The sequence below is a fragment of the Periplaneta americana genome, chromosome 15 (genome assembly GCF_040183065.1).
Source record: "Periplaneta americana isolate PAMFEO1 chromosome 15, P.americana_PAMFEO1_priV1, whole genome shotgun sequence".
NCBI lineage: Eukaryota > Metazoa > Arthropoda > Insecta > Blattodea > Blattidae > Periplaneta > Periplaneta americana.
The window spans coordinates 160721358-160748127 of NC_091131.1; the positions used below are offsets into that span (position 1 = coordinate 160721358).

A 26770-nucleotide genomic window follows, 5' to 3' on the forward strand; every position below is an offset into this window, starting at 1 on the left:
AAAAACGACAATGAGAACGAGAACGGAAATATTGTTAAAATAAATGCATTTAAATATTATTTTCGTTCTCGTTTTTGTTGTCGTTTGCGTTTCCGGTTTATTGTGAACCAGCCTTAATAGGGCTAATTATTCAATTATTTAATATAAATGTACATATATAAACAAATCGCAAAGGAAAGGGATTTTAAGAACAAAAAGAGAAATAGGAAAAGTTAATTGTTTGTAAACTATTTTCTTGTTAAAAGCAATTATTTATTATGTAAATACTTCACTTCATTGGTTAGGAGAAACTAATAGGGTCTACCTGCTCGACTTGTGTGATCTCTTTAGCATTTGTTGAAAAAACAATAACGACAATATTGATTGAAATAGAGTATATTGATTGTGTGATTGTGAAAATGTAGTCCTTACTCTCCAGTCGTGATTATGTAATGAGTTTTCTTAGAGTGATTTCTGAGATGCACGTACCACCAAAAAACAATTTGATTAAATTATGCTATTGAAGAGCCATCGTGATTTTTGGGGTCAATCATTTAAGGGGATATGTATAATTTTTAAAACTTCAACCATTTTCGGCCAAAAGTTGTCAAATTTAAACTACGAGTATATAAACAGACCTACAATCAGTGGCGGCTCCTGCATATTTCTTAAGAGGAGGAAAGAAATTAACAGCACGAAATGACACCTTCTTGAATGAAACATGCTACAAATTAGCCTACATGCATACATATAAGACCAGGTAGTCTTGGGGTTTGCCTTCCCTTCTGTGTAGCAATAATCTATTCTTGTAAACTGAGTTTCCTAAATTGTCCAAAATATATTGTTTTCACTTCCATTCATTGTTGAATAATTGCGCAAATTAACAATTACAAGGAAATTCACAACCTCGTAGCATTTTTCGAGCACACTACAGCATCACACGTGTTGGAAGAGACTATAGCTACTAACACGTAATCGGAACCGTTTTACGGAAATGGAAATGGGAATGGAAAATAATCTGAGGAAAGCGAGAACACTGCACCCACCCACGTGGTCTGTGTTGCCACATGTACATTTTACAAGTTCAGTATCACATGATTTTGAAGAATGTCAGTTCTTGTAAAGTCATACTATCATTATTGTTCAAAGCTGCCGGTGGCCGATTAATTTTTTATGTTAAAAATGATGTAGTTTGGAGTACCTACTTTCAGTTTCAAATATATTTGTACAAAACTGACAGCGTGGCTGTTGCCCTGTCTAGTAAACAATGAATAGAAGTAAATTTCAGGGGCCAACTACATAGAACTACTTCCTCTTTGTTTTACATAAACCCGACTTTAACTTTCAAATATCCACGAAAGTTTCAAACCATGAATAGTAGACTATATAAAGTGCAATGAATAATATTTTTGATTTATAATTTAAAAAAAAAGTTTACATGATGTCTTTCATAGCGTTGCGTTAAAACTGTTTTTGTTGTGTCTCCTCCTAGATGTGTTATAGTCCGGTTGAATGCAGCATCGTTAGGTGGCAGCGGAAGCGAGCTTGCTGCACGACCAGTCGGTTTCTATTTCCCGCCCATGCGCTGATTCAGAGGAGGATCTCCTCCCTCTCCGTTCATTTACTCGCTTTAAAACTCTGCTTCTTTCTCTGGCCGCTAGTGCGCTGTTGTCTATGTGTGTTAACTGCAGTAAAGGAGGAATGGAGTGCCTTTCCTCCACACAAACAATCTCGCACCTTTCTCATAGTTTTCTACAGCACATGAGCGCGCGTCGTTTAAAACTCGATCAACCGAGTTTTTCTTATAGCTGTGAACTTAAAAATTATCGAATCTTCCTCGAATTTCAAGGCACATATTTTATTTGGTATTTACTTTCAAAAGAAGAAAATGTGAGGACGACGTTCCTCCCTTCCCTCCCCCGAGGAACCGCCACTGCCTACAATACTATCATCTCTACACAGTTTGGTGTCATTAAGTCTAATAGTTTTGAAATTATATATTTTTTAAATATATGTTATATTGACATCACTAAAAAGGCTCCTTGTGTCAAAGTTTTCAAAATTTTTAGTTCATATTTGCTCAAAGTCTTGAAAATAGTTATGGTAATAAAAATTAATTAGCTTTAGAGATCATCTAAATAGAGACACAATAAATTTTTAAACTTTATGAATTTACCATTACAGCATATTTAATCTAAGTGCAATATGAATATTCCCCTAGGATCTGTAATGTGTAAGTCTAGCGCGAAACTAAACACTCCGTCACATCGAGAGAAGGGAAGCCAAAAGAGACGGCAATGATTGAATTCGTGACTGCTACCTGGGTTACAGAGGTTATCCAATCCCAATCCACTTCAACGAGAAAATCCTGATTCTATAAAAACAATACGACACGTTTCTCATGTTCGAATTCTCAACCATCACGACCGATAGAACTCTATCATAAAAATTGTTTCACAAGACAACATTATAGAACCAGGAAAGATCTTAAAATAGCCATAACAAGTAGCACTAATAATAATAATAATAATAATAATAATAATAATAATCCTAAAATTAATAATACAATTAATAGTAATAATAATAATAATAATAATAATCCTAAAATTAATAATACAACTAGTAATAATAATAATAATAATAAAATTAACAACACAAATAATAATAATAATAGTTATAATAAAATTAATAATACAAATAATAATAATAATAATAATAATAATAATAATCCCAAAATTAATAATACAATTAATACTAATAATAATAAAATTAACAATACAAATAATAATAAAAATAAAATCAATAATACAAATAATAATAATAATAATAATAATAATAATAATAATAGTAATAGTAATAATAAAATTAATAATACAATTAATAATAATAAAATTAACAATACAAATAATAATAATAATAATAATAATAATAGTAATAATAATAAAATTAATAATACAAATAATAATAATAATAATAATAATCCTAAAATTAATAATACAATTAATAATATTTTATTTATTTATTTATTTATTTTATTTTGAATAGTAACGTGCAAAATAATAATAATAATAATAATAATAGTAATAATAATAGTAATAATAATAATAATAATAATAATATATAATTCTCCATGTGTACAAAATCGTCAGGCATCATATCGATTCTACTCTGGTAAACTGACAGAACTAAAAATTCTTCATTTTTCAAGAGCGCAAAATGAAGATTCTGTTATTTTTTCGGTTAAAAAATGTATTATAAGTTTTACTTTCAATTATCAATTATTCATTGTGAAAAATACTTCAGACATTAAAGATCAATATAACATGGTTTGTTTTTATTGTGTACTATAGTCACGCTTTCAAAGAGGTAGTTCTTACCCTACTTTGACTTGTGACACTTTTCTTGAAAAAAAAAAAAAAAGAATTTAATTTTGTAATATCTTCAAATAGTTTAGATGACTTGTGAGAGCTTGAAAAAAGACGTAGCCACTGCTTACAAATGATACTTTATTTACTTATGTACAGTATCTATAATTTGAACAACTTTTATGCAGATATGTCTTCAATAGTGCATAACATCACTTTTAATTCAAACTGCAAATTATTGTATAAATAGCATTAAGCTTTAGGAATTATGTTTTTAACTAATTTTTTGCAGGATCGTGTTTTTGCTGTATTTACAGCTATTGTTGTTAGACTTTGAAAGTTAGAATTCCCACACAGAAACTTGTTGCTATGGAAACCATTCTCCATAACATAAAACTATACTGAAATAGACCCATTACAGTGCACTTATTGTTACTTTAGTTATCATTACAGTGCAGTTTTGGACTTTGGAATAATATTGCTCTAAATTTTCAATGCAAAATATAATGTATTTCCAATTTTAAAAATATGACCGTGCACAAAAAATGTTGTACATATCACGTTTGTCAAGTGCATTACAAAATCTTGAAATTTTTTTTTTGTAAAAAAACACTTCCCAAACTTGTATCGTAATATACTATTACCAAACCTCCCTTTTTACTGTATTCCTCAGTCTAGTAGAGTACAAATGCATCAACGTAACAATTTCGTAGCAGAAAATGGCTTCCCTAGTACAATATAGTACAGGGACATCATTTTATTTTTACTAACATTTTTAATATTAACCTGGCTATACCTTTGGATCAACGCCGTTTGCTACCCCCTTCCACGACTGGAGTTTGATGATACTGGCGTAATATACAAACAAATCACTTTACTAAGTATAGGAGGGAAGGAAAGTAGTTCATCCATTTACGTAAACTAGGAAATATCGCGATTTTGAGTTTGATCATTTTCATTACGTTTTTGTTTAATCAAAATACAGTATAGTATTAACAATAAGTGTTCTTACTCACGGACTGAGCTATCCATGCGGAGATATTCATTATTCAGTGTATATTATACTGTTTACGGAACATTAGCGTACAATATAGAGAATGAAGTTAAATTGAAAAATAATCATAATGTGGATATTTAAACATATTTTTGAAAATGATGGCCGTTCATTTCGATACAGGCTTCAGTTCTAATGTGTATATTATCGCAATATAGACTATTCTACCTAATCCCAATTACCAGTTTCGTCCTTCGTACTAATAACTCATGTTGAAATAATTCTGTACCTACTCTATAAAGAGTACCTTACGTACTGTAAATTCAATCTTCACTTCTGCCCGATCCAAAAAGATAAAATTATTCAGACATGCTATCTACTGTCCGTCCAAGTGGTTATGTCGTAGGGTCGTAGAAAGGGAGGAAATCACGTGACAGTTAATTACTTAACGAGGCCCTTTTATTTAAGTTACTATTTTAAACAGTTGTATAATATTACGTAGACGTCCAATTCCTAACAGAAATTAATGTTCTCAGAAAAGAGCTAAGACAGCCCACCCACTAGCTGGCGAATGAAAGCTGGTAGGGAAACCGGAATACGACGTAGGCAAATGGACGACAGTACCTGTGCGAAAATGATTCAATATTTAAAGCTCTTTCGTCACTGGAAAATGCGAACATATTTTTGGAACGTACTGTTTACTATGACCGTAAGGCGGTCTTGGATCTGTGTGGAGGACGGTTGAACTTCATTAGTAGAAGGGGTGGGAGTGAAGTATATTCAAAAAACTCAGGTGCAATAAAAATTGAAGTAAAAGTAAAATGATGTCCCTGTATGACAGAACTCTTCTTCTGAATATGAGATCTTGTAGAAAATCCTGTTGATACTTTCTTTTCAAGATGTAGCATAGCTACCTCGCTTAGCTTCACATTTTCATTGTTGTTGTTGTTGTCCGAAGGTAGATCTGGACCCCACAAATGACACCAAAAAGGCATCACTCATGAGTAAACTATTAGAGTTCTATATATATCCACCTCTGTTTTAGTAGCCAGTTCTCACAAGTCGTAAGACACTCCATAGTTCATTTCCATGACGTCGTAGGGTTCCTCTTTTTTTCTTTGGTGTACATATTGTCACATACACGGAATGACAATTGGGCCTGACTAGAGGGGTCTAGTTACTTTACGTTCTATTGAACAAAAATTCAAATGTATTTAATAAAATTGTTTTCTTATCGACAGTGTTACAACTCGATAATCAGCTGATGAATACTCATGAGCATTTGTAATACTGTGGAAATATAAACCTCTGTTTGTACTCTAGCATTACCTACTTATTTTCGGATAACATTATTTCCCGCAACCAGCAACAAATGAAACACTGAAGCTGCTAACGATTCAAGATGAACAGTTTTATTTAGGGCGCATATAAGATTCTACAACTCTGACATATCATTCGCCTCATTTTCCACATCTCAGCAATAGATTCCTCACAACAGCCTATATTACAGAAAATATACGAAATAACATTCATTGTTGCACAAATTAATCCAGCAGTATTTGATAGATCAGTATTGTCTAGAAGAAGCGCAAAAAATTACAATTCATAAGAAAAGACCAAAAGGTATTACTTATTATTGTATCTCCAATGGGGGGTAGCCCTATTTTACATATGTATGCTAGGGCTATAGTTTTACACAAAAAATAGGCCTAAGCATAAAACAAATTGAAAAGAAAATAAATTAGCTTATACAATGGAAATAAGACCTAAACATTCCGTATTTTAAACATTGCGATTGCAAATCAAACATCAGTCATCAATTGAGACATACAGAAAACAGTTACAACACATAAACCAAACATTTCTTATAGCGGTACTCTATAACACAATTAAGCAACTTTCCCTAACATACATCATAAATTAATACACAGTAGTCACACAAACACAATCAAGCATCCCATAACTATGACTCACATACACAACAAATCAAGCATCCTTTACAACACATACACTTCAACATGATAACCATACTTTTAAAAGTTACAAATTTGGCTGCAAAAGAATAAATAGGACACTGTTACTAAATACTGTTATTTCTACAAGGTCTTAAATACACCTGTAATAAATATGTGAAATTCCTTTATGCAACATTGCTTCAGAAGAACTTTTGTAATTGGTGGTGAGAAAGTTGTATCGCATATGCTAAGGTGGGTTTCTAGCCGGTATCTCTTGCGTTCTTGTAGTGGGCACTGGAATAACAGGTGGTCGACTGTTTGTGTGGGGTGTTCACAGGGACATGAAGAGCCATTTGGGTTGTCAATTTTGAAACGTTCAAAATATGAATTAAATTTTCCGTGTCCAGTCATAAATTGCGTGGATATGTAAGATGGTTCATAATTCTTTACGGTTAGTCTATCTTTAACTGTGGGAAAATATAGTGATTTTGTGATTTGACCATTTGTACTATTTAACCGCATTGCATTCCAGTCATTTAAGATGTCCACCTTCATTTGCATTTTTACATAAGAGAGGGGTTGTTTAGAGTATGCGTGTTCTGTTTCCGAAATTGCGGCCATCTTGGCTAGATGATCTGCTCTTTCGTTTCCTGTGTTACTGTATTACTTACTGATAAAATAAGAGGCCTACAAGATGTTGTAGTCTCTTGATCACCTCAGCAAGATCTCTTAGTGGGCAAAAGTGTTTCTGCCCTCTACATTTCACGAAATATGCAGCAGCTATACCAAGATGCTAAGTCTTTTGTTCAAAGCATGACAAACCTTACATTTTCTTAACTTTCACATACAATCCGCAATGACCCGAAATAGCTACTGCATTACTCCCACATGAAAAACTCGCTGATCGTCCTGACATTGTTACTAGCGATTTCGCATTGAAACTCAAGAACTGAAGACGGATAGGTTCAAGGAAAAGTATTTGGCCAAAAAAAAAAAAAAAACATTCAGAGGGAGTATGTTTCACTATTATGGAACCAAATAACTATAAAAATTTCTGGTATTCTTCATTGAAAATAAATCTGAACAATTTTTATTTGAACTTTTTATGAACTTAGTTTGCAGCAATTACTAGTTTCTATATAAGCTTAACTTTTGACTTGTTTCATATCTCAAAGTTACAATACTGATGTAAGGTCCATAGAATAAAATAAATTAAATTAATGAGAATGAAGTACATATGTTCCTCTACAGTTTCGTCGTAATCACTGTTCTTCTTCTTCAGTCGCTTAAACTGCGACCTCACAGTTCGACAGCTCTGCTGGTAATGTCACATCGGATTTCCACTTCGTGTATTGCCTTCTAGCATCCACATTCAAAACAATATCTGTATGCGTATATGTAGTTTTGTAGTAAAAGTGGGCGTGTGTCCACCGTTTGTATTTCAAGTAACTAGTTTCGTAGTGATTCCATGATCGATGCAATTACTAAAAGCTCCGGTCAGATCGTCTGAATTCAGCATTTCAGTTCTAAATTGCCCGAATGCGAGTTCAGTGTCTTACCACAGGGGCACCTCGCTTGGCCTTTACATTCACGGTACCGGATGACTTTCTACATTTTGCATTACTATTCTGTTTCAATGTTTCTTCTTTCAATGGTTATAACTATTTTATAAATATTTTTCTCTACATTAAAAATAGTACCGTTATTTGTATTTCATATTTTATTCCTTTTTACGCGATCGTATTTTTGTTCTGCTTACCACTTGACTGGATACATAAGCTGAATTTACAGCATAGGAGCCGGTTGCTAGAGAAACATATTATTATTACAACTCATAACAGCTGTATGTATGTATGCATGTATGTATGTATGTATGTATGTATGCATGTGTGTGTATTTGTGTATGTATGTATGTGTGTATTTGAGTATGTATGTATGTGTATTTGTGTGTATGTATGTAATGTGTGTATGTATGTATGTATTTTTATTTTAGTTAGTTATTTAACGACGCTGTATCAACTACTAGGTTATTTAGCGTCGATGAGATTGGTGATAGCGAGATAAGGCCGAGGATTCGCCAGAGATTACCTGGCATTCACCTTACGGTTGGGGAAAACCTCGGAATAAACCCAAGCAGGTAATCAGCCCAAGCGGGGATCGAACCAGCGCCCGAGCGCAACTTCAGTGTATGTATGTATGTATGTATGCATGTATGTATGTATGTATGTATGCATGTGTGTGTATTTGTGTATGTATGTATGTGTGTATTTGAGTATGTATGTATGTGTATTTGTGTGTATGTATGTAATGTGTGTATGTATGTATGTATTTTTATTTTAGTTAGTTATTTAACGACGCTGTATCAACTACTAGGTTATTTAGCGTCGATGAGATTGGTGATAGCGAGATAAGGCCGAGGATTCGCCAGAGATTACCTGGCATTCACCTTACGGTTGGGGAAAACCTCGGAATAAACCCAAGCAGGTAATCAGCCCAAGCGGGGATCGAACCAGCGCCCGAGCGCAACTTCAGTGTATGTATGTATGTATGTATGCATGTATGTATGTATGTATGTATGTATGTATGTATGTATGTATGCATGTGTGTGTATTTGTGTATGTATGTATGTGTGTATTTGAGTATGTATGTATGTGTATTTGTGTGTATGTATGTAATGTGTGTATGTATGTATGTATTTTTATTTTAGTTAGTTATTTAACGACGCTGTATCAACTACTAGGTTATTTAGCGTCGATGAGATTGGTGATAGCGAGATAAGGCCGAGGATTCGCCAGAGATTACCTGGCATTCACCTTACGGTTGGGGAAAACCTCGGAATAAACCCAAGCAGGTAATCAGCCCAAGCGGGGATCGAACCAGCGCCCGAGCGCAACTTCAGTGTATGTATGTATGTATGTATGTATGTATGTATGTATGTATGTATGCATGTGTGTGTATTTGTGTATGTATGTATGTATGTGTGTATTTGAGTATGTATGTATGTGTATTTGTGTGTATGTATGTAATGTGTGTATGTGTATGTATGTATGTATTTTTATTTTAGTTAGTTATTTAACGACGCTGTATCAACTACTAGGTTATTTAGCGTCGATGAGATTGGTGATAGCGAGATAAGGCCGAGGATTCGCCAGAGATTACCTGGCATTCACCTTACGGTTGGGGAAAACCTCGGAATAAACCCAAGCAGGTAATCAGCCCAAGCGGGGATCGAACCAGCGCCCGAGCGCAACTTCAGTGTATGTATGTATGTATGTATGCATGTATGTATGTATGTATGTATGTATGTATGTATGTATGCATGTGTGTGTATTTGTGTATGTATGTATGTATGTGTGTATTTGAGTATGTATGTATGTGTATTTGTGTGTATGTATGTAATGTGTGTATGTGTATGTATGTATGTATTTTTATTTTAGTTAGTTATTTAACGACGCTGTATCAACTACTAGGTTATTTAGCGTCGATGAGATTGGTGATAGCGAGATGGTATTTGGCGAGATGAGGCCGAGGATTCGCCATAGATTACCTGGCATTCACCTTACGGTTGGGGAAAACCTCGGAATAAACCCAAGCAGGTAATCAGCCCAAGCGGGGATCGAACCAGCGCCCGAGCGCAACTTCAGTGTATGTATGTATGTATGTGTATGTATGTATGTATATGGTAGCTGATAGTAAGGCGCTATATTTTGTTGCTCTGATGATATTGTTGTGTATTGAAGTGAGTTCAAATGGTTTAGTCTCGTACTTCTTCCAAACATAATTAGCATCACAAGTTCTTTGTGTGAATGTTAGTGACGAATAGGATTTAAGATCTGGTGAGTATTACTGGTTTTACATTTATTTGGACTGTAATAAGTGGAATAAAAATCAAGATGGGAGAATCTCTGTCCAACATGGATCTTAGATTATATAGAGTGTAATCGCGCAATCTAGGAACATTTATAGAAATTCGGTCGACAGAGCGAATAAGCCGGTCTGACTGAAAATGGCGTCGGATATCGAAGGGGTAATGGAAATCGATAGTGAAAATGCCTGTAAAATGCTGTTGATAGGATGTGACAGAGGAAACAAAAACCTACGCATGGATTTGAAACAAGATATTATTCATGTAGTCAGCATATTACGGAAATCATTTTCTTTGCTAAAAAGTGAACTGAGTGACAAAGACAATGTGCTTCACACCTTGCGCCGGTAGCAGCCACACAACGCGTTGACATCTCGGACTTTACCAACGCCATCTCATAGTGGATACCAGAAGTACCTCGGCCCTACAACCCACCGCTTGTTGGTGGCGCCACCTGCTATACAGAAGAGGAACTACTCGGCAGTAGCAGGAGAAATACAGCAAGTAAATCAACCAAAGTCGTTGAAACCAATAGTTTATTAAAGCACTGAGTATATGAAAACGCTTCTCAAAACTAAAGTGAATGGTATTGAGCTCAAGGTAGGAATTATTTCACTGAAAAGCTTAAAAAATGGCCACTGGTTGATAGAATCCGGCAATACGTCTGAAGCAGATATCTGCCAAAACATTAATAACAAATGCGGAGGAGAATTGGAAGCAAACATAAGCATGGAAAGAAATCCAAAGATTATCATATTCAATGCACCAGAAGAAAATAACGATGGAAAATGCAGTAGAAGCTTTCGCTACACAGAATGAAGAATTAGTTAATGGAAAGGAAGTAGGCCTAATGAGACTAATAAGGGAATTTCAAGATAGGAGAAAGAATAAAAATCTCATCATTGAAATAAGTTCTGAACATAGAAATATGAACCTATGGAAAAAAATAAAACTAGGATAGAGTATGTGCAACTGGGAGGACTACATCTTGGTCACCCGTTGTTATAAGCGTTCAAAGTTCAACCATCGTGCCCACGACTGCAAAGGAGTTCAAACCTGTCCAAACTGCGCTGGAAATCACACACTAAAGAGTGTCAAGTACAGAAAGAAAAGTACAAATGTATAAATTGTGCTAACTACAAAAATACAATAAAGAAAACAGCATTGACGAAAGCCACTCTGCATTAGACAAAAACTGTCCTTGTTATCAAGCAGCAATAAAACGGTACCAACTAACCACCGACTACTAGCATGGATAACAACAGACTCAATTCCTGCAAATCAACTTACAACATTCGAGGAAAGCGACCAGCAATCTAATACAGCTTGTCATTAATCACTGCATTGACATAGTGTTCATTCAAGAGCCGTACACAATCTATACCAATAATAAATCTGTAGCCGAAATTTTTCTGGTAATTTTCGATTTTCCAAAAATAATTGGTCCTAACATATATAATTAACCACCCTGAAACCGAAAATCGCTTTTTTGAAATGTTTGTTTGTATGTCTGGTTGTCTGTATGTTTGTTACCTTTTCACGCGATAATGGCTGAACGGATTTCGATGAAAATTGGAATATAAATTAAGTTCGCTGTAACTTAGATTTTAGGCTATATGGCATTCAAAATACATTATTTAAAAGGGGGGTTATAAGGGGGCCTGAATTAAATAAATCGAAATATCTCGCTTATTATTGATTTTTGTGAAACATGTTACACAGCAAAAGTTTCTTTAAAAATAATTTGCGATAAGTTTTATTCCTAAAAAAATTTTGATAGGACTGATATTTAATGAGATAAATGAGTTTTAAAATTAAAATAACTGCCATCCAAGGCCGTATAATGAATTAAAAAACAAATGACTTCATCTATAAGGGGCCTTGAACAGCAACAATCGAAAGCTATGAAAGATAGCCTACAGAGAAAGTTTCTGTGTTTGTATGAAGTAATATCGGAAGCTAAATTAACCGATTTGTATAATTAATTATTATTTCACCATTGGAAAGTGTAGTTTCTCTAGATGGACATAATGCTATAATGCTATTACAGTAACTTCTGATATAATATAATATAATATAATATAATATAATATAATATAATATAATATAATATAATATGTAATATTATATAATATAATTTAAGTTATTTGAAGGGTTCGGAACCATAGTGGGCCCAGCGCCATTTACTGAATACGTAGAAAAAAGGGTTAAAATTAAGTTATTACCATAATTCAATGGAAACCTATAACAAGTAAAATAAAATATACACATTAAATCTAAATGATGTCAATCTTCATTAAAACCCTTCGTTACTCGCGTTAAATTTCGTAACGCCAGTACTCACCTGGATTACAATGGTAATCCACATTTGTTTTTGTTTGCAGACATGGTTCAAACATTGCAATTAGATTTAAATGTTAAGAAATATATTGTGTTCAGTTATTACAGTAATGAGAATGGATATGTTACGCATAACGGAACGTATTAAATATAAATATTAATAATGAAACGTATTATAGTACACAAATTGCATTCAAGTGACATGTTTACATAATGTTTCCACACTGGACGTGTCTATGAGTCATAATTTATTGTTGCACCATAGTTATGAGTTAGTTCACTATCATCTTAATTATGTAGGTTATCTAGAATTGTTGCTCATTCGCTGTTTGAAGGTCACCTGATCTCTTGATGTAAACTCTCCCACAGGAAACGCAAGTTCACTACTGCTGACCTTTGTTGCGTCATATTTGATAACTAAATACCTCACTCAGGGGTGTAGCAATGAAAAAATTCAGGGATGTAACAATCATTCACACTTCACATATAATATTTTACAGATGTTTTTGCAGTTCAGATTTAACGCACATGATAGTCTAATCTACATCTGATTCAATTATCTAAGTAGGCCTACGCATTTCTTCCATACAGTTCAAACAAATTACATGTTTAGTAAGTCAAAGAAAATAGAGGCCAGCGTCGTAAATTTCTGCTTACATCATAGGCTGAGCATAACTGTTCCAGGACATTCACAGCACATTTAGTTCTATTATAAAATGATATTATTTCATGTTTCTAGCTGCCTCCCGTTTCCTCATCCATTGTCTTATCATAATGCATGGTTGATAATGCTAACAGTGTTTTTTTTTCTTTGGTACATACGAAATAATTGTGCAGCGTTCATTGAATCCAAACAATGTACTGTTAACTTGCCTGTCTTAGTAGTTGTGAAATGAGGAGGGATTTCTCTTTTGTTTTCTTTCTATGTTCCTACAAGTGTAATTTTGTCATTTTCTAGAAGATCTAAACACAGAGGTATGCTCATGAAACAGTTATCGGTGGTCACATTTCTTCCTGTTCCTTTGATGGGATGAACCAGCCTCTTCACCACTGCATGTGCACTGTTACTTCGGTGAAATGGACAGTCTGGTTGAATACCAGCATAAATTTCTAAGTTATGAGTGTAATATGTTTTCACATCCACCTTAGCAAAAATTTTGATCCAACATTTTGTTGGTTTAGTAGGTATATACTCTTCATGGGACATCGTCCTCTGAATGCAACCAACTGCTCGTCTATAGTTACATATTCGCTTGGACTACAGCACTTTTGTGAGTTCTGAACAAATAACTCTAATACTTCACGTATAGCAGCCAATTCATAAATTTCTTTCCTTTCCTTTTGTCATAAATGTTATCAAAGAGTAGACATCGTAACAAAAATTAGAATCTATTGTAGGTCATTGTCAGGTAAATTGACTCTATTCCTGTGCCATTTTTATCCCATAGTTCTCTTACGTTCAGTCTTCCCGATTTCAAGGCGCCAGCAAAATACAAAATACCCAAGAGTGCCTCAATTTCTACGTCATTTCTTAATTTGCAATCTCTGTCACGTCCGTAATTACGCTTCACTTTTTCAATACAAATATTAGTACCCTTACAATTACATTGATTATTGTCTGATCAATAAAGCAGTCAAAACTCTCTGTGTGGGTCCGCGCAATTCTTGCAGCCCTTTTAGGGCTCGATAAATGAATCACTATATTTTGTGCTCGTCTTCTCCCTCGTTGAGCTACTGGTTCTTCCTGCCAAATTGTAGTCTTTTTTCTATCCGTATAGCAGTTTCCATCATTTATAGACATTAGTCTTTCATCACCACCACCACCACCACCATCATCATCATCATCATCATCATCATCATCATCATCATCATCATTGTCTTCTTCTGAATTAGAATCGTGAACTTCATTCTAAAGATCTCCCCTGTTGCTTTCATCATCACTTTCATTTTCAATGCCATCATCCATATCTTCATCCAGCCATTTGCAAATGTTGTTTGTAGTTTCCGTACCCATTGGAGCAAACTGCGAAGAGGATGGAACGATGTCACACATTTTTTCATAAACTTACTGCATTGCATCACTTATAACCATATTAAAAACTATTTCACTTACCTGAACAAAAAACTGACGTCAGTACTCGCGTGGATTACAATGGTAATCCACTCGAAAAAATTGTGCATCACTTTATAAAACTTCTTATAACTTTCCAAAGGGTTGCGACAAATACGTCTAAACACCAGTAATGCCTCACTTAGACTGTGACGAGAAATTGCATTGACGCTCAACTACGCAGTGCTGCAGGCAGTGACGTAATAGAGGATTAAATATCAGTGGATTACTATTGTAATCCACGCGAGTACTGAAGGGTTAAACTATGGTTGCATGTAATAAAAATTAAGAAACGGGTTAAAGGAATTGTCATTGCACCAAACGAGTGTCTCTGGACCAAAATGATTGCATTTTAATTATTTGGATGCAATTTAAATTAAGTAACATATTAAACGATTTATCTTTCTATCAAACACGAATGTTCCCTGGATCAAACGTCCTATTTTAATTATGTAATTACTTTATATTTATTTCTAACGGGTGCAGCGGAGCGCACGGGTACGGCTAGTAAATCAATAATAAAGCAGCAATAATACTCAAAACAATGAGAGTATACACAAGCGGCCATAGAAGAAAGAGGGCAACAATAATTACAAACAATAAAGATATTGATGCAACAACGATCAGCCAAATCTCCGACGAAGACTGCATTGTGGTTCAAATCAAGTACAAGAATAAATTATTTTATGGCTCAAGCATATATTTTGACGGAGATTCTAGAATAGAGAAAGACCTGAAGAAAATGGATACAATACTTGATCACACTAAAGGACACAGACTAATGATACTTGCTGACACGAATGCAAGAATTAAGCTATGGTTTGACGAAATAAATAATGACCGTGGAAAGAAATTGGAGAAATTTCTTACAGTCAATAGCTTACATATACTGAACGAAAACACAGAAATACCCTATTTTGAGACAGCAAGAGGCAGAAGTATGATTGGTTTAAGTCTCCAACCACATACTCCTAGGGCATATAACAGACTGGAGTTGAAGAAAGCTGCTCCGATCATAAGATAATATCCTTCACGTTCACGACTAAAACCTTCCAGAGAATGAGATATATAACTTCGGAAGAAGGTATAAAAAATTCGACTCACAACTAGCGACACATCTTAGTTCAACGTTCAGGTGTGGAAGATATGCTACTGAGTTAGATCAAGAACTAACCAACAGGGCTAGACAATATGTAAATATGGAAGTAATATTCAGGAACTTGCAAAAGTTCGTAAGCGAATCATATAAAGCATCCTTCCGAATAAGCATGGGGAAGAGAACAAATTTTAAAGAGAAAACTGTCCTATGGTGGACACCTGAACTAACCATAATGCGAACGCACTTAGGAGACGGTACCAAAAAACAAAAAACGACGAAAATCTACGCCAGGAAAGGAAAATGAAGTACCGAGAAGGTTGTCACCAGTACCAATAAAAAAATGCAAAAATTAAAATCGTGGGAACAATTCTGCAACATTACAGAAGAATTCAATTCCTGGAATGTTGTATATAAGATAGCAGCCAAGAAATTAAAAGGGAGTAGCTCACTCGCTACACTTGAAAAGAATGATGGAACGTACACCACGGACACAGCAAGTATAGTAGAATATATTATGGATCACTTCGTCCCGAAAGACAATGATCAGAACGACCGTGAAAAACATATACAGGGACATCATTTTATTTTTACTTCAATTTTTATTGTACCTGAGTTTTCAAATGTACTTCACTCCCTTCTACTAACGAAGTTCAACCGTCCTCCGCACAGATCCAAGACAGCATATACAGTCATAGTAGCCTTGCGGTCATAGTAAACAGTACGTTCCAAAAATATATTCGCGTTTTCCAGTGACGAAACAGCGTTCAATATTGAATCATTTTCGCACAGGTACTGTGGTCCATTTGCCTACGTCGTATCCTGGTTTCCCCCCACCAACTTTTATTCGCCAGCTAGTGGCTGGGCTGTCTTAGCTCTTTTCTGAGAACATTAATTTCTGTTAGGAATTGGACGTCTGCGTAATATTATACAATTGTTTAAAATAACTTAAATAAAAGGGCCTCGTTAAGTAATTAACTGGCACGTGATTTCCTCCCTTTCTACGACCCTACGACATAACGACTTGGACGGACAGTAGATAGTATGTCTGAGTAATTTTATCTTTTCGGATCGGGCAGAAGTGAAGATTTAATTTACAGTACGTAAAGTACTCTTTTATAGAGTAGGTACAGGATTATATCAACATGAGTTACTAGTACGAAGAACGAAACTGGTAATTGGTATTAGGTACAATAGTCTATAGTGCGATAATATGCACATTAGAACTGAAGCCTGTATCGAAATGAACGGCCACCATTTAAAAAAAAAATAATGTGTTTAAATATCCATATTACGATTATTTTTCAATTTAACTTCATTCTCTATATTGTACGCCAATGTGCTGTAGACAGTATAATATATACTGCATAATGAATACGTCCACATGGACAGCTCAGTTCGTGAGTAAAAGCATTCATTGTTAATACTGTACTGTATTCTGATTAAACAAAAACCTAATGAAAATGATCAAACTCAAAAGCGCAATATTTCCTAATTTACGTAAATGAATGAACTACATTTCTTCCCTCCTATACCTAGTAAAATGATTTGTTTGTATATTACGCCAGTATCATCGAACTCCAGTCGTGGAATGGGGTAGCAAACGGTGTTGATCCAGAGGTAAGTTATAGGCAATTTAAAATGGAAAATATTAGTAAAAATAAAATTATGTCCCTGTACAATTAAGAAAAAATGCTGAGGAGCCCGTAGGCACTCCAAATGACGTGGATTTTACACAAGGAGAAATCCTGGCAGTGATAAGAAGATTTAATCCAAATAAAACACCGGGAGAAGATGGAGTAACGAGTGGCATACTCCAAAGGGCATTTCAACTCTTCCGTCTCTTCTTTATCATAGTCTACAACATATGTCTACAGAACAGTACTTTTTCAAAGCAATGGAAGCACTCGCAAATAATACCTGTAATCAAAACTCGTGACGGGAATATTGTACGAAATGGAAATATAAAAATTGGAAATTTATCTTTTGAAGAGGTGGAGAAGTTCAAATATCTTGCAGCAACAGTAACAAATATAAATGATACTCGGGAGGAAATTAAACACAGAATAAATATGGGAAATGCCTGTTATTATTCGGTTGAGAAGCTATTATCATCCAGTCTGCTGTCAAAAAATCTGAAAGTTAGAATTTATAAAACAGTTATATTACCGGTTGTTCTCTATGGTTGTGAAACTTGGACTCTCACTTTGAGAGAGGGTGTTTGAGAATAAGGTGCTTAGGAAAATATTTGGGGCTAAGAGGGATGAAGTTACAGGAGAATGGAGAAAGTTACACAACACAGAACTGCACGCATTGTATTCTTCACCTGACATAATTAGGAACATTAAATGCAGACGTTTGAGATGGGCAGGGCATGTAGCATGTATGGGCGAATCCAGAAATGCATATAGAGTGTTAGTTGGGAGGCCGGAGGGAAAAATACCTTTAGGGAGGCCGAGACGTAGATGGGAAGATAATATTAAAATGGATTTGAGGGAGGTGGAATATGATGATAGAGACTGGATTAATCTTGCTCAGGATAGGACCAATGGCGGGCTTATGTGAGGGCGGTAATGAACCTTCGGGTTTCTTAAAAGCCAGTAAGTAAGTAAGTAATCAAACCTGGTAAAGAAGAAAGTGACAGTGTAACAAAATATAGGCCCATCAGACTATTTAATGTCGGAAAAAAAGTCTTGGAAAAGTTGAAGATTGACAGTATCCTTCATAATTTAAATTCGAGAAATTTATTAAACAAGAAACAATACGGATTTATGCCCCAGAGAAGCACAATAGATGCGGCAATGGCAGCGAAGCACTTCGTACTAAAAATTTTTCAATTCCATGACTGCATCATCTTCATAAGCCTGGATGTAGCCTGGTGGCAGTATTCTCAACAGTCTACAACAACTAGATTGCCCCAAGAAATTATATAATCTATCTAAGGACTACTTTAAGAACACAACAGCTACACTTTGCACCAATGAATACAAGTCAGTAAGAGAAGTAGAGAAGGACTGTCCACAAGGGTCTACCTACGGCCCAGGCTTATGGAATAACTTATATAATTCTTTGCTTAATTTGAAGTTTACCTGCAGAACGGAAGTAATTGCTTATGCAGACGACTTATTAATAATGACGAAGGGCAGCAGTGCAGTGGATGCCGAAAATTGTGCAAATCAGGATACCAAAAAGATCGAACTCTGGGCGAAGGAGAATAAAATCAAGTTTAACGATACAAAATCAAAAGTTATGTTAGTCCCAAGAAAGAAAAACAGCCACAACAAGAAACTAAATATCTTCTCAATAAGAAACCAATGCAATAGGTGATTGATCTAAAGTATTTGGGATTACAGTGGGTGATCAAATTATTAGGGACACTTGGTAAAAGTAGGAATTTCATCTTAAAATTCACATAAAACACAAGTAATTTGAATTTTCTCAACTGGAAAAGCTTTATTACCCTAAATAGTGTTTCATAAACAATATTATGATATATTTAATTGTGTAGTAATGAATATGGAATGAAATAAACAAGAAAACTAATATTTTCTCACACATCCCTTTCCAGCAATTACAGCTTTAACTCTATTTGGCGTACTAGAAATGCTTTGGATACAATTATTTTTAATTTTTGGCCGTGATGCCACACATTGATCAGTTTTTCTATTAAAGATTGTTTATTTCTAATAATTTCTGAATGCATTTGCCTCTTCATTAGCTCCCAAATATTTTCAATCGGATTAAGGTCAATCCAGAACCTTAATTTTGTTGTCAGACAGGAATTTTGTCACCTTATTTGCCTTATGACAGGGCGCAGAGGCGTGCATGAACACAAAATCACCATCTGGAAACCATTCACGGACTTGTGGAAGAAGCCGTTCCTTCATAGGCTTTATGTAATGATATTGTCTCATCATTCTTTGAACAAAATACAGGCGACCAGTTCCATGACCACTAATCACAGACCACACCATGAGGCTTAGAGGATGTTTAACAGTTTTATACATAGAAAGGCGCCAATGAGAGATGCTGGAATCAACATATCTTCTATGACAACCCGTCGGAGGATCAAAGAGTTAGGGTTTTCATGTCGCACTCCAACCAAGAAACCATTCCTGAAACCATACATGGTGAAGAAGCGTCTGTCTTGGGCAAAGCAGCATCAATCTTGGACTGTGGATGATTGGAAAAAAGTGAGTTGTTTGTCATTCACATGATTTCTTTGTTAGTCCCAATTTTACTTTGTGCAAATGTGTTTTATGTAGGCCTAGTGTTTATTTCTTTTTTCAGGTGTGTTTTTCAGATGAATCTACCATACAGATACTTGCTGACAAATCTGTGTTCGTTAGAATGCGTAAAGATTAAAAGTACAATAATGACTGTATTATGAAGACTGTTAAACATCCTCTAAGCCTCATGGTATGGTCTGTGATTAGTGGTCATGGTCGTCTGTATTTTGTTCAAGGAACGATGAGACAATTTACTTACTTACTTACAAATGGCTTTTAAGGAACCCGAAGGCTCATTGCCGCCCTCACATAAGCCCGCCATCGGTCCCTATCCTGTGCAAGATTAAGCCAGTCTCTATCATCATATCCCACCTCCCTCAAATCAATTTTAATATTATCCTCCCATCTACGTCTCGGCCTCCCTAAAGGTCTTTTTCCCTCCGGTCTCCCAACTAACACTCTATATGCATTTCTGGATTCGCCCATACGTGCTACATGCCCTGCCCATCTCAAACGTCTGGATTTCAAGTTCCTAATTATGTCAGGTGAAGAATACAATGTGTGCAGTTCTGTGTTGTGTAACTTTCTCCATTCTCCTGTAACTTCATCCCGCTTAGCCCCAAATATTTTCCTAAGCACCTTATTCTCAACCACCCTTAACCTATGTTCCTCTCTCAGAGTGAGAGTCCAAGTTTCACAGCCATATAGAAGAACCGGTAATATAACTGTTTTATAAATTCTAACTTTCAGATTTTTGGAGAGCAGACTGGATGATAAGAGCTTCTCAACCGAATAATAACAGGCATTTCCCATATTTATTCTGCGTTTAATTTCCTCCCGAGTGTCATTTATATTTGTTACTGTTGCTCCAAGATATTTGAATTTTTCCACCTCTTCGAAGGATAAATCTCCAATACTTATATTTCCATTTCGTACAATATTCCCGTCACGAGACATAATCATATACTTTGTCTTTTCGGGATTTACTTCCAAACCGATCGCTTTACTTGCTTCAAGTAAAATTTCCGTGTTTTCCCTAACCGTTTGTGTATTTTCTCCTAACATATTCACGTCATCCGCATAGACAAGAAGCTGATGTAGCCCGTTCAATTCCAAACCCTGCCTGTTATCCTGAACTTTCCTAATGGCATATTCTATAGCGAAGTTAAAAAGTAAAGGTGATAGTGCATCTCCCTGCTTTAGCCCGCAGTGAATTGGAAAAGGATCAGATAGAAACTGACCTATACGGACTCTGCTGTATGTTTCACTGAGACACATTTTAATTAATCGAACTAGTTTCTTGGGAATACCAAATTCAATAAGAATATCATATAATACTTCCCTCTTAACCGAGTCATATGCCTTTTTGAAATCTATGAATAACTGATGTACTGTACCCTTATACTCCCATTTTTTCTCCATTATCTGCCGAATACAAAAAATCTGATCAATAGTCGATCTATTACGCCGAAAACCGCACTGATGATCCCCAATAATTTCATCTACGTACGGAGTTAATCTCCTCAAAAGAATATTGGACAAAATTTTGTACGACGTCAACAGAAGTGATATTCCTCGAAAGTTACCACAGTTGGTTTTGTCCCCCTTTTTAAAAATAGGTACAATTATGGACTCCTTCCATTGATCTGGTACAATTTCCTTTTCCCAAATAGCAAGTACAAGTTTATAAATTTCGCTATATAATGCACTTCCACCCTCTTGTATTAATTCTGCTGGAATCTGATCGATACCTGGAGACTTGTACTTTTTCAGATTTTCTATCGCAATTTCGACTTCTGAAAGCGTGGGTTCGGGTATAAATGGCTCAGCAGTTTGTATTTCAATTTCGTCCCGATCATTTCTATTTGGCCTATGTACATTTAGTAGTTGCGCAAAATAGTTTTTCCATCTGTTTAGGATTGATGGAGAGTCTGCAAGCAAGTCACCATTCTCATCCTTGATCACGTTTACCCTTGGCTGATATCCGTTCTTAAATTCCTTTATACCCTTATATAAATCTCGAATGTTTTTATTCTTACTATTTGTTTCTACCTCATTCAGTTTTTCCTTCAAGTAACCTCTCTTTTTATTCCTAAGTGTACGACTTGCTTCCCGTCTTTCATTGAAATAATTATCTCTCTTCTCCTCAACTGGATCCTGTAAGAATTTCAATTTTGCCTGTTTCCTTCTTTCTACTACCATGCAACAATCTTCATCAAACCACGGTTTCTTTTTCTTAGTTTCATAATAACCTATGCTCTGCTCAGCTGCAATTTTGATACTATCTCTGATATTTTCCCACACGCTATTAACATCTAATTCTTTCTCAACTTCGTCGGAACTTTCTAAAGTGGCAAACCTCATATCATTACATAAAGATTCTGAAGGAACTGCTTCTTTCACAAGTCCGTGAATGGTTTCCAGAGGGTGATTTTGTGTTCATGCACGACTCTGCGCCCTGTCACAAGGTAAATAAGGTGACAAAATTCCTGTCTGACAACAAAATTAAGGTTCTGGATTGGCCTGGTAACTCTCCGGACCTTAATCCGATTGAAAATATTTGGGAGCTAATGAAGAGGCAAATGCATTCAGAAATTATTAGAAATAAACAATCTTTAATAGAAAAACTGATCAATGTGTGGCATCACGGCCAAGAAATTAAAAATAATTGTATCCAAAGCATTTCTAGTACGCCAAATAGAGTTAAAACTGTAATTTCTGCAAAGGGATGTGTGACAAAATATTAGTTTTCTTGTTTATTTCATTCCATATTCATTATTACACAATTAAATATATAATAATATTGTAATAAAGCTTTTCCAGTTAAGAAAATCCAAATTACTTGTGTTTTATGTGAATTTGAAGATGAAATTCCTACTTTTACCAAGTATCCCTAATAATTTGATCACCCACTGTAATATCGACAGAAAATTCAGCTTCCATACACACATACAACAAATACATGAAAAATCAAATAATTGTTATACATTCTCTATCAAAGTCTGCAATGCTCAACTGGGGACTTGGCAACGAAGTTGTAAGCCCTGTTTATAAGGGGGTAATAGAACCAATATTAACATACGGAGCACCAGTTTGGGAAGAAGCAATAAGAATAAACAAAATAGAGAAAAATTACAGAGAGTTCAAAGGCTGTGCAATATTAAAATCGCTAAAGCCTACAGAACAGTGTCATATGATGAATCATGCATTATAGCCGGGATACAACCGATAGATCTGACAGTAATCGGAAAATCAAACCTATGTGATGGAATACAATACGACGCACCCTTGGAACCTTCAAACTGGACTCGCCCAGCAGAAGATGTTAACATTAAAGAGAAAGCCACGGAATATCCTATAAAAATATCACAGATGGGAGTAAAAGAAGAAATAAGGTGGGAGCGGCAGCGGCTATATTCAATGAAGAAACTCCAATTCGTCAGCTTAAGTACCGAATGGATGAAAAATGCTCTAACAATCAAGCGAAGCAAATAGCAATTCTTAAGATTTTGAAGGAGCTTGAAGCATTAGAGTACCTACAGTATAAACGCGGAAAAAAGAATAGCAGTCTACACAGATAGTAAAATAACTCTGTGTTTAATAAATGAAAATAAGAAACATTAATAGCTAACATCCTAAAAACAGTTCGTACCCTTGAACAAAACAAGTGGTTAATCCATTTCAGCTGGGTTAAAGCCCACATAGGCATAGCCGGCAATGAAATTTCAGATAATTTAGCAAAGCAAGCTGCTAACGACGACACTATAGAAATCATTTACAGCAAAACTACAAAATCAACAATAGTTTACTTACTTACTTACTTACAAATGGCTTTTAAGGGACCCGAAGGTTCATTGCCGCCCTCACATAAGCCCGCCAACGGTCCCTATCCTGTGCAAGATTAATCTAGTCTCTATCATCATACCCCACCTCCCTCAAATCCATTTTAATATTATCCTCCCATCTACGTCTCGGCCTCCCTAAAGGTCTTTTTCCCTCCGGTCTCCCAATTAACACTCTATATGCATTTCTGGATTCGCCCATACGTGCTACATGCCCTGCCCATCTCAAACGTCTGGATTTAATGTTTCTAATTATGTCAGGTGAAGAATACAATGCGTGCAGTTCTGTGTTGTGTAACTTTCTCCATTCTCCCGTAACTTCATCCCGCTTAGCCCCAAATATTTTCCTAAGCACCTTATTCTCATACATCCTTAACCTATGTTCCTCTCTCAGAGTGAGAGTCCAAGTTTCACAACCATACAGAAGAACCGGTAATAGAACTGTTTTATAAATTCTAACTTTCAGATTTTTGGACAGCAGACTGGATGATAAGAGCTTCTCAACCGAATAATAACACGCATTTCCCATATTTATTCTGCGTTTAATTTCCTCCCGAGTGTCATTTATATTTGTTACTGTTGCTCCAAGATATTTGAATTTTTCCACCTCTTCGAAGGATAAATCTCCAATTTTTATATTTCCATTTCGTACAATATTCTGGTCACGAGACATAATCATATACTTTGTCTTTCCGGGATTTACTTCCAAACCGTTCGCTTTACTTGCTTCAAGTAAAATTTCCGTATTTTCCCTAATCGTTTGTGTATTTTCTCCTAACATATTCACGTCATCTGTATAGACAAGCAGCTGATGTAACCCATTCAATTCCAAACCCTGCCTGTTATCCTGAACGTTCCTAATGGCATATTCTAGAGGGAAGTTAAAAAGTAAAGGTGATAGTGCATCTCCTTGCTTTAGACCGCAGTGAATTGGAAAAGCATCAGATAGAAACTGACCTATACGGACTCTGCTGTACGTTTCACTGAGACACATTTTAATTAATCGAACTAGTTTCTTGGGAATACCAAATTCAATAAGCACATCATATAATACTTCCCTCTTAACCGAGTCATATGCCTTTTTGAAATCTATGAATATGAATAACTGATATAGCTACAGAAATAAAAGAAACAGGAATGCAGAAATGGCAAGATAGATGGAATAAAACAACCAAAGGTGCAACAACGAAGTCCTTCTTCCCGTTAGTCAAGCAGAGACTAAAATTATCAATACCTTCAACTCCAGACTTCACAGCAGTTATCACAGGACACGGCAGAACCAAGTCATACCTTCACAGATTCCACATCATAGACGACCCAACATGTACAGCAAACAGTGAATCGTCTTATTTATGAATGTGCAGACACCACGCAGCAGAAGACATCGCTAATGAGAGACCTCAGGATGAACGGAGGAGATTGGCCAGTGACTTGCCAACAGCTTGTAAACTAAAAGTGTTTAATCAATTTATAAACTCTATAAACTTGTGACAAAAGAGCAACTAATAGGCTTATAGTGTAAAAAAATTGCGTGATAAAATAGCAACTAAAAGTGTTTTTAAAAAATGTGTGATATGAAAAGGCACTACTACAGTGTTAAAAATGTGTGATACAACATAAGAACGACACATACATAGACATTTTAAGTAAATTAAGATTAACAAATTGTAAATACTGTGTCTGTGTGTGTATATATATATATATATATATATATATATATATACATATATACAGTGCGAGCGAGAAGTTTCTCCGCAGTGCTTCTGTAGCCACGGTGCAGCCGAGAATCCACTAGGCAGAGAATTCAAGTGGCAGCACTGGCCGCTAAGCATATGATTGACTGGGGATGTGAGGTTGTCAAACCGGAATGATTGGGGAAGTGTCAACTTTCTACAAGATTACGTACCAGCTGTCTACAGGATTACTATAACTAATGGAGCTGCGGAGGGACTTTTGGATCGCACTGTATATATATATATATATATATATATATATATATATATATATATATATATATATATATACTACATACAAAGTGAAAGCATCTAATATTACTTAGGTAATGGGGCATGCTGTAATTTAAAAAACTACGTACGTACATACACATACATACATACATACATACATACATACATACATACATACATACATACATACATACATACATACATACATACATACATACATACATACATACATACATGCATGCAGACAGACACACACACACACACGTGAATGCTTAATGTTTCCTAAAGAAACGTTTGTGGTCTCTTTTCTACGCACAGTTAAGGTAAGCGTTCACTACATCGTATCGCACTCCTCGTACGAATCGCACGCAACGGATATTTTAAGTGCAGTGCGTTCACTGTAACGGCTTCACCTCATCGCCTCATCGGATTCCCTATCAGCTGTTTAAAACATGACGTCGTACGATATTGACATTGCTGAAAACAGAGGAGTTGAGGTTAGGTCTATTAATTATGATTGTTAGGGAATAAGAATTTGCAAATGCTTCATGCGTCTTAATTGAAGAAGAAGAAACGAAAGAAATATTGGTTACATAATATATTTGTAAGAAATGACTTGATTACTGTAATGGGAACGCCTCAAATTATATAATTCTTCGCAATTTTCTACACGCGAAATAAGTTTTCCGTCTGCCATTTTGGCGCGACACTGAACATGGCACACCATAATAGTAACAGTTGACCAATTAAAATTGATTTATTAAAGAAGGCCATGATCACACGCATCGGAAAAGTTCCTCATCCGAGAAACATGGACGGATTTACCGAGAGCGGATGCATGCGATACGATGTAGTGAACGCGGTTACATAACAATTACAGCGAAGATTGTCTTTCTTCGATCCGTGCGATTCGTCCGATGAGTGCGATACTATGTAGTGAACGCTTACCTTTAGTCGAATCTCTGACTTTAGAATGATAGTGGCCAAATTCAGCATGTTGAGAATTTTAAATCAGTCTTAAACTAAGG

At 35.4% G+C, this 26770-nt stretch overlaps 1 protein-coding gene across 3 annotated transcripts in view; it reads left to right on the forward strand.

Moving 5' to 3' along the window:
- LOC138715488 (follicle-stimulating hormone receptor-like) overlaps nt 1-26770 on the forward strand; it is a 778322-nt gene that overhangs the window by 655713 nt on the left and 95839 nt on the right. The gene's annotated exons all lie outside the window — the stretch shown is intronic.